The sequence below is a fragment of the Anastrepha obliqua genome, chromosome 6 (genome assembly GCF_027943255.1).
Source record: "Anastrepha obliqua isolate idAnaObli1 chromosome 6, idAnaObli1_1.0, whole genome shotgun sequence".
NCBI classification, from domain to species: domain Eukaryota; kingdom Metazoa; phylum Arthropoda; class Insecta; order Diptera; family Tephritidae; genus Anastrepha; species Anastrepha obliqua.
The window spans coordinates 4,171,243-4,188,900 of record NC_072897.1 but is presented as its reverse complement, the minus strand read 5'-3'; positions in this window follow the sequence as shown (position 1 = coordinate 4,188,900).

Here is a 17,658-nt window from a genome sequence, read left to right as displayed (position 1 = left end):
GAAATTGACGAATAGTCAGTCTAAAATAGTCGCGGCGGCGCTGAACAGTTTCAACTACACAGTACAACAGAAACTTATCTTAAAAAACTCATTGATAAATTCGAGCTCATAGTTCTAACAGTAAATTACTTTCATTCATTCATTTTCTGCATGAAATCAAGGCAATCAGAATGCAAGGCATTTGCTCGTGCATTTTTATGTTCCCTTGATAAACGAAAATTTATTAAATCTATATTTTCAAACAAGTACAGCCAAATAAAGATTTAAAATCCAACATTTAAAATCAAAGTAACTTTAATGTTTGTTGCTTTAATTTTAAAAGAAAAATTTAAACAAAATCTATATATATATAAATGAAATGATGTTCGTTTGTACGCATTTTTTTGGGCCGATACGAGGCCAATTTTATTCGTTCTTTTTTCATATTATAGGGATCCACTAGAGGAAGGTTTTTAGCAAAAAAAAATTTCTTTTAAATATTTTCTTCATATAAAAAAAAAGAAAAAATCAAAATATTGTACAAAACAAAACTTGCTCGATTCTTAGATTAAAGTAAGTTTCGAATCGACATTCATTTTATGTGTACAACTTTTTTTGAATTTTTCGTTATTGTATACAAAAATTTCAAATGATTCGAATGAAATTTTTTTTTTTTTTTATATCTTCCATAAAATATTACACCTGTCGTTAGACAATAAGTAATTTGATTTACAAAAAGATGGAATGAGAGTGATATTGAAGGGCCAATGCCCCCAAGCTCATTTAGAAGAAATATATACATATTATTTAAAAACAAGTGGTTAACAAACAATGACATATACGATTAGTTGACAATTGATTACAAGGATTTTGCAAGATCTGTTGGTGTTTGACGGTTAAGCCGACTTTGGGTAGATTTTACTTTATTTGGTAGTCTTCTCATCATAGGATTTGTATGCGTTAATAGTCTATTTATGTGTCTTCTGCTAGCGCTTTGTATTGTTTCATCAATAGTATCGATGTCAAGGTCGCGATGAATATCTGCGTTAGGTATATACCAAGATGCATTAGTTAAGGTCCTAAGTATTTATGAAAATAATGTTTCAATTCAATTGAGCAATGCTTTCTTTGACCAATTCTATATGGAAATGAATGCGTTTGCAAACGATGTTTTCGGCTATGAACAAATGTTGGAATCGAATGAAAAAGGAAAGAAACGCGAAATGATAAAAAAAAAACGCGAAATGAATGGTGCTTCATTGGAAAAATTCAAAGGTAATAAGAACATACACAAGATAAAGTTAGAATTCGAATTTTTAGATTTATTTTGTTTATTTCTCATTTTTTCAGAAGTACACCACACAACAACTCATTCCAACTCTGATTTTGAAATCCTGTTGGAATTGGTGATCGATAATTTTGTCACTATAATGGTCAATGGAAATTTGCGTATATCAGACCCTGCATATTATTTACCATATCAACTTTTTATGGAACATATGGACCAAATGAACACAAAAAAATAATTTAGTTTTGTTTTGATTTTTTGCAACATTTTGGTTTTCAGTTAATACAATAAAAACAATACTGTTTTTTCGTGAACACAAAATTCTAAATTTATTACGTTGTTTGTTTAGAATTTTTTTAGAAAAAAAGTAAATTTTTTGGTTTTGAGGAAATTTGTTTATTGTTGCTATTTGTGAAAGCGTAGATATTTGTAAGTATTTGACTATAATCCTAAAAGTTAATGGAATACCACTATGACACATAGAAAACATTTTTTCAAAGGGGTGTTTTTCGAAAATTATAAAAAAAATTGTTTTCAAAAATTTTGAAGAAATAAAGTAAAATAAAAAAATTTCGAAAGCATGAAATTTTTTCAAAACCAAATTTTCCTCAAAAAGATAAAAGAAATTTCTTCGAAGAGGTGTTTTTCTCAAATTATATTACAAAAAAAAAATTTCAAAAATTTTAAACAAATAAAATAAAATAAAACTTTTTCTGGGGTATGAAATTTTTTCAAAACAAAATTTTCTGAAAACCAAACAAAATTAAAAAAAAAATGGTGTTTTCAAAGCATTTCATATTCCACTATAAATAGAGAATACATTTTTTCGAGGGAGTGTTTTTCAAAGCGGAAAAAAATCTTTTTTAACAAATCAATTTAAACTTTTACAAAAGTATGAAATTTTTTCAAGAACAAAATTTTCTCAAAAACGTTAAATTAAAAAAAAAAATAGTTTTTTCAAAATATTGAATTTTTAGCAATTAACTGAGAAGAAATTTGTTAGAGCGAAGTGTTTTTCAAAACTTCAAAAAACACTTTTTAACCAAAAAAAAATAAACCTTTTTTCAAAAACAACAGGAATGATAACATTGCCTAACAATTTCTGCACTTTTGCACAGTCTAAAGAGGCATTGATACAGAGTGTATTTCCAAATATAGCTCAACATTACAAAAACCATGATTGACTCAGCGAAAGAGCAATTTTGGCTGGGAAAAATAAGGACGTCAATGATATAAATTCAGCTATTTTAGATCAAATACCTGGTGACATAGTTGCGTATAAGTCAATGGACACTATTACTGATCAAGATGATGTCGTAAATTATCCAACTGAATTCTTAAACTCACTCGATTTGCCAGGCTTACTACCTCATAATTTACCATTAAAAATTGGAGCACCGATTATTATGCTGCGCAATAGTAATGTGCCCCGACTTTGCAACGGTACCAGACTCGCTGTGAAGAAGCTAATGGGTAACGTTATCGAAGCAACAATTTTGAAAGGGAAGTACAAAGGAGAAGACATTTTGATACCATTGATTTACCATTCGATTTCAAACGTTTGCAGTTCCCTATTCGCCTTGCCTTCGCTATGAGAATTAATAAGGCGCAAGGACAGTCTCTACAAATGTGCGGTATTAATTTAGAATACCCAATTTTTTCTCATGGACAATTGTATGTAGCTTGCTCACGAGTTGGCAAACCATCGTCATTATTCACGCGAAAGATGAAAAAACCAAAAACGTTGTCTACCAAAAAGTGTTACAATAAAGTTCGAATGAAATTGTATCAAAGAATTTGCTTTGTTTCGTATTAATTTTATTCTCTTTCATCATCAATCATTGAATTTATCGTCTAGCGAAGCGGGCGAGGGTACGCTAGTACATTATAAAACGACCTCACATTTTGTTGTGTGCGTTTTAGTAAATTTGATGAAAATTTTTACTAATTTTTCGAGTCGAAATTAATTTTAGACAAGAATTCAAAGAGCATATTGGTATATTGATGAATATATATGTATATATACACATATTTTGTTAGTTATATTTGTGCAAAAGTTCAATTGCATCTTCAATTCTTATAGTGTTACAAATGTATGTAAGGGCACACGCACTGCAGCAACAATGACCTATCTCACGACGCATTGTCTTATCATATTTATGTACATTTGAATATACATTTTTTTGTTCCTTTGCCAAACGAAATTTTTTTCAATTTACATATGTTTATTACAGGGAATAATTCATATATGTATGCATTTTATAGATAGTACCAAACTTTGAAATTTAAAATAAATAAAAGAAAACTTCAAAGAATCGTATTTGCATACATACATACATGGGCCAACTAAGTTCCATTGCATCTTTAATAAATATAGTGTTGCACGCATATGTATGCACTGAAGCAACACGACCTACCTCACGAGCATCGCCTTATCATATTTCATGCAATAATTAGGGAGTAAATATTCGAATGATCGAGTTCTTGCAAATGCTAAAACAACTTCTTCTGCATATGCATTGGCGTATTTGCATGTGCGTATATGCACACTTGATGCCCTAACTATATCTATATGTATGTATATGTATTGATCAAATCAAAAAATTATTATTAATTATTAATTCTACGCGAAATATTCCAATATTGACTATTTTCGAATTGTCGAGAAAATTGGCATATGGGCGGCTCGTTTTATGAATGAAAGTACTTGCTCTTAGAACTATGAGCTCGAATTTATCAATGAATTTTTTGATGATGAGTTTTTGTTGTACAGTACAATAGTTGAAACTGTTCGGCGCCGCCGCGACTGTTCAGCGCTATGGCAACTAGAATGATGGCCGCTACGCCTGCGCCTATGACTGCATTTTGTTCTTGTAGTCGCTAGGCATAGAATTTTAGCTTTGAACGACATACGCATTTTGAGGAATAAAGTGAGTGCCCTGTGTTTGCGGTTGTATGCACATGCATATGTGTATATTAATAAGCATTGTTTTGCTTGATTTCAATTCATATATTTATATTTGCATATGCCAAAAAAAACTTTTGAAAGACTTTTGGATACGCACTTCAGAAGCTCTTTGGAGAGCTCTGGTATATCAACTGCATAACACGCATACCTTAAAGGCAAATCTACGGAGACAGCGCTTCACGAGGTAATCGGAACAATAGAGAGCAAACATTATACCATGGCGGCATTCTTGAATATCGAAGGTGCCTTTAACAATGTTAGCAGAGATGCCATCCAACGTGCGTTGATAGACCTGGAGGTGGACAGTTGCATTAGTAACTGGGTCATCTCCATGCTAGAAACCAGGATCATCAAAGCTAATATGGGTAATATCACAAGGGGGAGTATTATCTCCACTTCTTTGGCTATCAGCAAAATCTTAATAAAACTTGACGGAGGTGGGGTAAAAGTGGTGGCGTACGCTGATGATGTGGTGTTAATGGTGTCAGGACTGTGCCCAAATACGATCAGTGGGATCATCCAAAGGGCGTTAGGCGAGCTTAACTCTTGGGCAACAGGATGTGGGCTAAGTTTAAACCTGCGTAAAACAGAACTTATGCTTTTTACCACCAGATACAAGGTACCAATTTTTACCCTACCAAATATCAACGAACAAACTCTGTCTTTATCAACCAGTGCAAAGTACTTAGGGGTAATTTTGGACTCCAAACTTAGCTGGAAGTTAAACGTCGAAGAACGGGTAAGGAAAGCAGAAATTGCTTTATATGCCTGTAAACGTATGCTAGGAAGAAGATGGGGTCTTCAACCTAAGCATACATTATGGCTGTATAAGGCGGTTATACGACCCATTTTATCGTATGGTTCGGTAGTTTGGTGGAAAGCTCTAGGGAGAGAGTACAATACCAAATTACTCGGCAGAATACAAAGATCAGCCTGTGCAATAACGGTCGGTGCAATCAGATCATGTCCTAGAGAGGCTCTCAATGCACTGACACACGTTATTCCAATCGACCTACATATAAAGAAGACGGCAACCATGAGTCCATTTAGGTTAAATGAAGCGGGTCGCTGGAAAGGAAAAACTTATGGTCATGCTAGTCTATTATTGCGACAAACTCAGTTAACCTCGGTGAGGACTGACTGCATCGTCCCGATGGTAACGTTCAATAGGAATTTTGCCACGCTCTTTCCATCTAAAAAAGAATGAAATAAGGGATTCTCTCTAAACAACTACGATACCACAGTCTATACAGATGGCAGTAAAATGAATTGTGGTGTTGGAGCTGGTATATATTCTCATAGACTTGGAATTGAAAAATCTGTGCGTCTCCCTAATACCAGCAGCGTCTTCCAAGCGGAAGTACTAGCAATTGGGGAAGCCTGTAGGTTACTAATCGCATATTTCGCTTTTAAGGGCAATATCGTTATTCTTTCGGATAGCCAAGCTGCAATCCAGGCGCTGGACGCGACTATAACAACCTCTAAAGTGGTGGAGCAAAGTAGGAACAGCCTCACCAACTTGAGTGAAAACCATAGAGTAACCTTAATTTGGGTCCCGGGACAGCGGAACATAGAAGGTAACGAAAAAGCTGATGAACTTGCAAGAGGAATCTGCTCTTGCAGTACCAGTATTCACTCCACTAGGTGCGGTCAAGAATGCAATTTCCCTAAAATACATTCGAATTGCAGATTGTAGATGGAAAGACCAGACGAAATGTAAAATTAGCAGAACCCTATGGCCCACCTACAACCTCAAGCAATCGTTGACATTAATAAACATGAAACTACGGGACACCTGTAGACTTACGGCAGTCATAACTGGCTTCTGGTCCATCGGAGAACAAGCCGCCAAAATGGGCATCCCTCACAACACATACTGTCATAGTTGTAAACAACCGGAGAAAAAAGAAACAATCTTCCATTTCCTCTGTGAATGCCCTGCCCTATGGAAGGACAGAATGTTAACCCTGGGCAAACCGCTGTTCGAGAGTCTAATAAGGTTCCTAAACCGCACAGACTGGATATAGTTCTGCTGCAAATAACTGTTAAACAATTTGGTAACGAGGATGTGGCAACAAAATGGTGCGGAAGCGCTAGTTGGATTCAGGATGAATCACCACTCTAACCAACCAACCAACCAATGCCATCTTCCTGTGTGCCTGGTAATGAAGCCTTTTGTATACAGAATTTTTTGATTTGATCAATTGAACGTACATAGACGGCATCAAGTGTGCATATACGCACATACAAATACGTCGATGCATATGCAGAAGAAATTGTTTTAGCATTTGCAGGAATTCGATCATTCGAATATTTACTCCCTAATTATTGTATGAAATATGATAAGGCGATGCTCGTGAGGTAGGTCATGGTTGCGTCAGTGCATACATATGCGTGCAACACTATATTTAATAAAGATGCAATTGAACTTAGTTGTCCCATATATGCAAATACGTTTCTTTGAAGTTTTCCTTTATTTATTTTAAAGTTTTATACTATCTAGAAAATGCATACATACAAATGTATGTAAAAGGTGGCGCTAAAGTAATCCTCCTATCAGAAAATGCTATACATTTTCCGATTGGCCCCTAATGTCAGTTATGTTTTGACATTTGTGTAGTAAACATATGCGAAATACACGTTAAAAAACAATGCTACGATACACTGCTCCAGAACGCGGAATATTGCTGACTATTTATTTGACCAATAATTGGTCGGTGACTTTGGCACAACGTGAATTTCGTCGCAGATTTCCTCGCGGTCCAACTCCTACTGGTGAAACAGTGCGACGTTTAGCCGCTCGCCTCGAAGAGACTGGCACAACACGAGATGCTGCCAGGCGTGGCAGACCCCGAAGTAGCCGTTCTGCAGAGAATATTGCTGCTGTAGCCGAGGATGTCATGGAAGTGCCGTCAACATCGACCAGACGACGTGCCACGCAAATGGGTATCAGTCGACGGTCTTTACAGCGAATTTTGGTACAAGATTTGAATATGTTTCCGTCCAAGTCCAGACGGTGCATCAGCTGTTAGCTGCTGACCGCCAATCGCCTCTAACATACGCTCAAGCCATCCTTAATCACCACCAAGAGGAAGATGATTTTTCATCAAAAATAATCATGAGTGATGAGGCCCATTTCCATCTTAGCGGGTACGTAAATAATCAAAATTTACGCTTTTGGGGCACTGAAAATCCGCATGTAACCCACGAAGAGCCATTACACCCGCTCAAAGTCACTGTATGGTGTACTGCTTTCGCTGGAGGAGTCATCGGACCTTTTTTCTTCGAAGACGTCGCGGGCCAAACGGTTACTGTGAATGGTGAGCGCTACAGAGCAATGATCAACGAGTTCTTTTTGCCGCAACTTGATGAATTGGGATTGGAAAACATGTGGTTCCAACAGGACGTTGCAACGGCACACACTGCACGTGCCACAACCGATATGCTGAAGGATGCATTGAAGTCGCGGGTTTATGTCAACAAGCCTCAGACTCTTGCAGCTCTTAAAGACAATATCCGTCAAGAATGTGAGGACCTATCGCCGGAAGTTTTGGACAAAGTGATGCAAAATGCCATAAAAAGGGCTCAAATGGCAATCAACTGTGGCGGCGGCCATTTACATGACATCATATTCTCGACTTGATTTAAAAAAAAATTAAAAGACCAAATAAAAATAATCCACAAGAAGAAACAAAGTTGTTCATTTTTTTTTTAAATTACAGCCAAAAAAACATCGCAAGGTTACTTTTGCGCCACTTTGTATATTATTATTCCCTGTAATAAAATGTAAATTGAAAACAATTTGGTTTGCCAAAGGAACAAATAAATGCATATTCAAATGTAAATACATATGTCGATATACCAAAACACTTGTATGGTATGAATTAATTTCGACTCAAAAAATTAGTAAAAATTTTCATCAAATTTGTTTAGTTTTAAATTTACTAAAACACACATACCAAAATGTGGGAGGTCGTTTTATAATGTATTTTTTTAAATTAAATCAAAATATTAAAGTTACTTTGATTCAAAATGTTGGCGCATATAATAAATTTTCAAATCATTTTTTCTACATCATCTTTGTTTGAAAATACAAATTGAATGAATTTTCGTTTATCAAGTGAACATAAAAATGCACAAGCAAATACTTTGCAAAATGCCGTCGGCTATTCGTCAATTTGATTTCCTACAGAACCCAAAAACTGTGCAGGGCCAATATGCTAAAGAAGAAATCGCTGTAAACAGCTCTGTTAAAAGTTTCACCACAACCCGGCGGCGGTTTCACCTCATTTTTGACAATTCACACTATTCGTAGCTCGTGAGAATTCTCTATCATTAACGTTCTCTGCCTGGTAATGAAGCGTTTTCCATAGAGGATTTTGATTCAGTTGAAGGGATTCAACAAAGTTTTACAGACACCAGACAGACATAACATTTGTATATAATTTTGGATGATTTGGAAAAATTCAAATATATAGGTCATATTAAAAAGCTACCTAACATTCTTTGCTTCTAATCACCAAGAAATTCTTATCGACTGCTGCTAAATTTACGTAATCCAGCCCCTTACTGTTAACTTTTCGTGAAAAATGTGGCTGTGGTGTACCTCGCGCGCAAAACGAGTACCCCTGAAAATTCCATACGTTCCTGTCATTAAGACTTCTCTATACATTAACGTTCTCTGAATTCTCTATGAATTTGATTTGGTTGAAGGAATTCAACAGAGTTTTACAGAAGACCTCTTCTCTTCTTCTTCTTAATTGGCGCGATAACCGCTTACGCGATTTTGGCCGAGCTTAATAAAGCGCGCCAGTCGTTTCTTTCTCGTGCTAACCGGCGCCAAGTCCTTCTCCACCTGATCTTTCCAACGCAGAGGAGGCCTTCCTCTTCCTCTGCTACCACCAGCTGGTACCGCATCGAATACTTTCAAAGCCGGAGCATTTGTATCCATTCGGACGACATGACCCAGCCAACGAAGCCGCTGGATCTTTATTCGCTGCGCTATGTCTATGTCGTCGTAAAGCTCATACAGCTCATCGTTCCATCGTCTGCGATATTCGCCGTTGCCAACGTGCAAAGGTCCAAAAATCTTACGCAGAATCTTTCTCTCGAACACTCCAAGCGTCGCTTCATCGGATGTTGTCATCGTCCAAGCTTCTGCGCCATACGTCAGGACGGGCATGATGAGAGTCTTGTAGAGTATTAGTTTTGTTCGTCGAGAGAGGACTTTACTGCTCAGTTGCCTACTTAGTCCAAAGTAGCACTTGTTGGCAAGAGAGATTCTACGTTGGATTTCAAGGCTGACATTGTTATAGGTGTTAATGCTGGTTCCCAAATACACGAAGTCTTTTACAACCTCAAAATTATAACTGTCTACAGTGACGTGGGTGCCGATACGCGAGTGCGCCGACTGTTTGTTTGAAGACAGGAGGTACTTCGTTTTGTCCTCGTTCACCACCAAAACCATTCGCTTTGCCTCTTTATCCAGTTTGGAGAAGGCAGAACTAACAGCGCGGTTGTTAAGGCCGATGATATCGATATCATCGGCATACGCCAACAATTGTACGCTCTTATAAAATATTGTGCCTGAGCGATTAAGTTCTGCGGCTCGTACGATGCTCTCCAACATCAGGTTAAAGAAGTCACACGACAGCGAGTCACCCTGTCTGAAACCTCGTTTGGTATCAAACGGCTCGGAAAGGTCCTTCCCAATTCTGACGGCGCTGCTGGTGTTGAGCAACGTCATCTTACATAGCCGTATTAGTTTTGCGGGGATACCAAATTCAGACATAGCGGCATACAGGTAACTCCTTTCTGTACTGTCGAATGCAGCTTTGAAGTCGACGAAAAGATGGTGTGTGTCGATTCTCCGTTCGTGGGTCTTTTCCAAGATTTGGCGTATTGTGAATAGTTGGTCTATGGTAGACTTTCCAGGTCTGAAGCCACACTGATAAGGTCCAATCAGTTGGTTGACGGTGGGCTTCAGCCTTTCACACAATACGCTCGCTAGAACCTTATAGGCGATATTTAGAAGACTAATCCCGCGGTAATTGGCACAAATTGCAGGATCGCCCTTCTTATGGATTGGGCAGAGCACACTTAAATTCCAATCGGCAGGCATGCTTTCATCCGACCATATTTTGCATAGGAGCTGATGCATGCACCTTACCAGCTCCTCGCGGCCTTGTTTGAATAGCTCAGCCGGGAGTCCGTCGGCGCCGGCGGCTTTGTTGTTCTTTAGGCGCGTTATCGCTATTCTCACCTCGTCATGATCGGGTAACGGAACTACAATTCCGTCGTCATCGATTGGGGTATCGGGATCTTCACATTCTCTTCGACAGAAGAGAAGTGTTCCCTCCATAATTTAAGATTGCTCTGTACGTCAGTCACCAGATCGCCGTCTTTGTTCTTACAGGAAAACGCCCCGGTCTTGAAACCTTCTGTAAGCCGCCGAACTTTCTGGTAGAATTTTCGGGCGTTGTTCCTATTGGCCAGCATCTCAAGCTCCTCGCACTCACGTATTTCGGCCTCTCGTCTCTTCTGTCGGATAATACGTCTCTCTTCCTTTTTCAGCTCTCTGTAGCGATCCCACATGACTCGCGTTGCGCCCGATCGCAGCGTGGCTCTATAGGCGGCATCTTTTCTTTCTGCGGCAGCATGACACTCCTCGTCGTACCAATTGTTTTTTCGGGCTCGCCGGAATCCGATTTCTTCTTCGGCGGCGGTACGTAGGGAACGAGAAATGTTGCTCCATTGCTCGCGTATGCCGATTTGTTGGGCAGTGCTTTCGGAGAGCAGGAGTGAGAGTCGAGTGGCGAATCTTTTGGCTGTCTGTTGTGATTGCAGCTTTTCGATGTCGAACATTCTTTGCGTAGGTAGATGCACGTTTTTTGCTGCACAGAGGCGGGTGCGCAGTTTGGCTGCAACAAGGTAATGATCCGAGTCGATGTTGGGTCCTCGGATCGTACGTACATCTAATACACTAGAAGCGTGTCTTCCATCTATCACAACATGATCGATCTGGTTTCGCGTTTTTCGATCAGGAGACAGCCAGGTAGCTTGGTGTATTTTCTTATGCTGGAATCTGGTGCTGCAGACTACCATGTTTCGGGCCCCGGCGAAGTCGATCAGCCTCTGTCCGTTACCGGATGTTTCGTTGTGCAGGCTGAATTTTCCGACTGTGGGACCAAAAATTCCCTCCTTGCCCACCTTGGCGTTGAAGTCGCCAAGCACGATTTTTATGTCGTGGCGGGGGCAGCGCTCATAGGAACGTTCCAGGCGCTCATAGAAGGAATCTTTGGTCGCATCGTCCTTCTCTTCCGTCGGGGCGTGGGCGCAAATTAGCGATATGTTGAAAAATCTGGCTTTGATGCGGATTCTTGCGAGACGCTCGTCCACCGGAGTGAACGACAGTACTTGGCGACGAAGTCTCTCTCCCACAACAAATCCGACACCGAATTTGCGCTCCTTTACATGGCAGCTGTAGTAGACGTCGCAAGGTCCTATGGTTTTCTTTCCTTGCCCCGTCCATCGCATCTCTTGGATGGCAGTGATGTCAGCCTTTACTCTCACGAGGACATCAACCAGCCGGGCAGAGGCACCTTCCCCATTAAGGGACCGGACATTCCAGGTGCATGCCCTCAAATCATATTCCTTATTCCGTTTGCAGGGGTCGTCATCAGTAAAGGCAATTCTCATCCGAGGCTTTTTTAATCTTTTCATTGGGGGGGATTTTTAAGTGGCGGGTCCCAAACCCAGCGCACAACCAGCTATCCTGGAATGTTTCGCCTTCTCACGTTAGCTCACTCCCGAACGGGTGTTCGGAAGCTAACCAAAGGATACGTGGGCTAATCCCGGACGTTGTGAGCTGCTTGAACCATATGTAGAGGAATCGTCCTGGCCACTCCCAAGTGAATGGCGATCAGTAACTTTCCCCACTTGCGTGGACTTCTACACATGGAACCATCCTCCAGAAGACCTCTTAGACAGACATAATTAATATATGTATTATTTTTAATAACGTTCTCTGGAAATATACTCAACTGGTCAATTTAAAGAGCAGTTGAGTAAACGCACGTGAGGTCGTTTTACGATGTATTTTATTTATATATAGTATGTTGTAATCTTCTTTTTAAATAGTATTATTTTAAAACATGGCGCTTATTCTGACTAAACTACAACACGTACAGATATGAAATAAAGGTTGTCAAAAAAGTCTTGCGGTATTTTTATTGAATTTTCAATTGTTCATAAAATTGGTTATAATAATGCGATTTAAGTCAAATATTCGCCGTTTTGTTCGATAACGAGTTCCCAACGAGATGCCAACTTCGTAATGCCCCTCTTATAGAAGCTCGCTTCCCTATTGTCAAAAAACTCGGACAACTTCCGACTACCAAGCTCGTTCGCCATGGACAGAAATAGGTGGTAATCACTTGGTGCGAGATCCGGACAATACGGTGGATGCAAAAGAACCTCCCATCCGAGCTCCCGGAGCTTTTGGCGCGTCACCAAAGATGTGTGTGGCCTGGCGTTGTCCTGATGGAAGACAATTCGGCCTCTGTTGATCAAAGATGGCCTCTTCTGCATGAGTGCTGCATTCAAGCGGTCCAGTTGTTGGCAGTACAGGTCCGAATTGAGCGTTTGGCCATAGGGGAGCAGCGCATAGTGGATGATTCCCTGCCAATCCCACCAAACACACAGAAGAACCTTCCTGGCCGTCAATCCAGGCTTGACCACCGTCTGGGCAGCTTCACCGCTTTTCGACCACGACCGTTTGCGCTTCACGTTGTCGTAAGTGACCCACTTTTCATCGCCAGTCACCATCCACTTCAAAAACGGGTCGATTTTGTTGCGATTCAGAAGCGATTCGCATGCATCCATATGGGCAAAAATGTTTTTTTGCGTCAAGTCGTGTGGCACCCATACATCGAGCTTCTTTTTGAATCCAAGCTGCTTCAAATGGTTTATAACGGTTTGATGACTCATGCCCAGCTCTTGGCCGATGCTACGGCTGCTACTATGCCGGTCTCTTTCGATCAATTCAGCGATTTTATCGCAATTTTCGACGACAGGCCTTCCGGACCGTGGCGCATCTTCGATCACCTCTGCACCAGAACGAAAACGTTGAAACCATCGTTGTGCGGTGGAAATGGAAACTGTATCGGGTCCATAAACTGCACAAATTTTATTGGCATCATGAGATGCATTTTTGCCTTTATCGTAGTAGTACTGTAAAATATGCCGTATTTTCTCTTTATTTTGCTCCATGTTTGCGACGCTATAATTCACGAACGACTAAAAGCAAACAACAATTAATCAAACACGTGAAGCGTGAACCGATGCGACGAATACAACTAGAACTACGCGCTTGCAAAGGCAAGCTTGCGGAAATACCGCAAGACTTTTTTGACAACCTTATAATATATATATCAAAAGAAAGGTTTTGATGAGCATATTTCCGGAAAATTATAAAAATTAAAATTGGTTAATTTGTTCATGAAATATTTGCGTGTAAAGTTATCAAAATTTTCTTATTGATAACAGCGATGTCTATGCAAAGCGGGTTGACACACAAATATACGCATATACTTATATGGGTACGTTTGCTTTGTTTAGCTCTCTTTCTAATGAGCACAGCATTGTATACATTTGGATTCTCAATAATTGTTTTGTTTTGTTCTCTTTACTAATATGTATTCATGAACATAGTCCCAACGGGTGCTGCGAATTTTTTTCAGAATTTTGTTGTGATGGCAATAATCTTCTTCTCCTACCTTCTTCTATAGTATCTATAGTATTATTTTAAAACATGGCGCTTATTCTGACTAAACTACAATATGTACAGATATGAAATATACATATATCAAAAGAAAGGTTTTGATGAGCATATTTCCGGAAAATTATAAAAATTAAAATTGGTTAATTTGTTCATGAAATATTTGCGTGTAAAGTTATCAAAATTTTCATATTGATAACAGCGATGTCTATGTAAAGCGGGATGACACACAAATATACGCATATACATATATGGGTACGTTTGCTTTGTTTAGCTCACTTTCTAATGAGCACAGCATTGTATACATTTGGATTCTCAATAATTGTTTTGTTTTGTTCTCTTTACTAATAAATATGTATTCATGAACATAGTCCCATCGGGTGCTGCGAATTTTTTTTTAAATTTTGTTGTGATGGCAATAATTGGTATGAATTGATAATTGACTTGAAATTTGTCAATTCACTTAAAACAACGGTAACAGTGCAAATTAGAAAGAGTTTTGGACAGGCGCAAAATAGAATTTATTTTAAGAAAAAAGTACATCCATATTTAATTTTAAAATATGCCTAGAGGACGACCAAGAAGAGTTCGTAGAAGAGTTCCTACTTTAAGTGGAGGAATAGAGCAGGTAAGTAAGTGATAAATTTTTGAAACGTCACGCATTGGATATGATTAGTAGAAGCATCCTCTTTTGTTTTCGTTCATATATGGTACAATTGAACTACAATATATAAACGTATGTATGTACTTAAACATTTTGTGTGCGTTTGATCCTTTTTCCAAAACTCAAAATTTGAAATAGTTTTAAAAAATTAGGAGAGAGAGACAAATAGTTATTTATTTGATACTATTTCAAAGGTAAACTGTATTTGGGCTATTCTCAGACAAATTTTATAGTAATAGACGATGCCCAACGCCATTTAAAAGAACACTATTACCCATCAAATCAACGAACTTTTTGACACAGATATACATTTTTAAGTGGTTTTTTTTCTTTGTATTGTATTCTATGTGTGTACATGTATATTTTTATGTATGCAGCCATTATCAAATCATATATGAATATGAACTTTGAACATTTTTTTTACCATTCTTCTTAAAATTTTTTAAAACGTAAAGATCTGTGAAAACAAAATTTTTACTTTTGCAAATCCAAGAAATTTTACGAATGGCAAAAAAAAAATGTATAATTGTGTTGGTGAATGGCACACGACTTATCATAAAACAAATGCATCCGAATTGTTTGCACGCGGAAGTATTATGCGGAGAGGCTTAGGGAAGCCGATTTCTATTGCCTCGTATAAATTTGCAGCCGAGCGAAACCACACTTCCTTTTACGTTGAAGCGCCGCCAATTTCCCATTATAATAGTCTTCGCCGTAACAATAAATAAGGCCCAGGGGCAAACATTATCAAGGGTGGGGCTTCTTTTAAAGGAGGATTGCTTTGCTCACGGCCAACTTTATGTTGCGTTAAGCCGGGTTAGATCCTGGGAAAATATACGAGTTCAAATGGGCAATAACGAAAAATTGACGTTGAATGTAGTTTATAATGAAGTAATTTAAAAAAAAAATTACTGATTTAACTGAAAAAAATTTTAAAAATGTTATATGCATAAGTTCTTACATATTACATATGAATAAAAATATACACTTTTCTAATCATCATAACTTTTAATATATAAAAGTGTCACATATGCTGTTTACTTTCCCTGGGAAAAAAGCCCACCCGATTTTCGGGTGTTACATACTAGTCTTCTTTTTAAATTAAAGCAGAGAACATTAAAGTTACTTTAATACTAATTTAATACTTTAATTACTAAATAAGCAAAATTTACGCTTCTAGGGCACTGAAAATCCGCATGTAACCCACGAAGAGCCATTACACCCGCTCAAAGTCACTGTATGGTGTACTGCTTTCGCTGGAGGAGTCATCGGACCTTTTTTCTTCGAAGACGTCGCGGGCCAAACGGTTACTGTGAATGGTGAGCGCTACAGAGCAATGATCAACGAGTTCTTTTTGCCGCAACTTGATGAATTGGGATTGGAAAACATGTGGTTCCAACAGGACGTTGCAACGGCACACACTGCACGTGCCACAACCGATATGCTGAAGGATGCATTGAAGTCGCGGGTTTATGTCAACAAGCCTCAGACTCTTGCAGCTCTTAAAGACAATATCCGTCAAGAATGTGAGGACCTATCGCCGGAAGTTTTGGACAAAGTGATGCAAAATGCCATAAAAAGGGCTCAAATGGCAATCAACTGTGGCGGCGGCCATTTACATGACATCATATTCTCGACTTGATTTAAAAAAAATTAAAAGACCAAATAAAAATAATCCACAAGAAGAAACAAAGTTGTTCATTTTTTTTTAATTACAGCCAAAAAAACATCGCAAGGTTACTTTTGCGCCACCTTGTATATTATTATTCCCTGTAATAAAATGTAAATTGAAAACAATTTGGTTTGCCAAAGGAACAAATAAATGCATATTCAAATGTAAATACATATGTCGATATACCAAAACACTTGTATGGTATGAATTAATTTCGACTCAAAAAATTAGTAAAAATTTTCATCAAATTTGTTTAGTTTTAAATTTACTAAAACACACATACCAAAATGTGGGAGGTCGTTTTATAATGTATTTTTTTAAATTAAATCAAAATATTAAAGTTACTTTGATTCAAAATGTTGGCGCATATAATAAATTTTCAAATCATTTTTTCTACATCATCTTTGTTTGAAAATACAAATTGAATGAATTTTCGTTTATCAAGTGAACATAAAAATGCACAAGCAAATACTTTGCAAAATGCCGTCGGCTATTCGTCAATTTGATTTCCTACAGAACCCAAAAACTGTGCAGGGCCAATATGCTAAAGAAGAAATCGCTGTAAACAGCTCTGTTAAAAGTTTCACCACAACCCGGCGGCGGTTTCACCTCATTTTTGACAATTCACACTATTCGTAGCTCGTGAGAATTCTCTATCATTAACGTTCTCTGCCTGGTAATGAAGCGTTTTCCATAGAGGATTTTGATTCAGTTGAAGGGATTCAACAAAGTTTTACAGACACCAGACAGACATAACATATGTATATAATTTTGGATGATTTGGAAAAATTTAAATATATAGGTCATATTAAAAAGCTACCTAACATTCTTTGCTTCTAATCACCAAGAAATTCTTATCGACTGCTGCTAAATTTACGTAATCCAGCCCCTTACTGTTAACTTTTCGTGAAAAATGTGGCTGTGGTGTACCTCGCGCGCAAAACGAGTACCCCTGAAAATTCCATACGTTCCTGTCATTAAGACTTCTCTATACATTAACGTTCTCTGAATTCTCTATGAACGATTTGATTTGGTTGAAGGAATTCAACAGAGTTTTACAGAAGACCTCTTAGACAGACATCTATACTAATATTATAAAGAGGAAAACTTTGTTTGTTACGAATAGGCTCAAAAACTACTGGACCGATTTTAAAAATTCTTTCACCATTCGAAAGCTACATTATCCACGAGTAACATGGATTATATTTTATTTTGGAAATAGGGCTCGAGATATAGGTCAAAACGTGGACCCGGGTAACCTTCGGACGTGTATGTACAATATGGGTATCAAATGAAAGCTGTTGGTGAA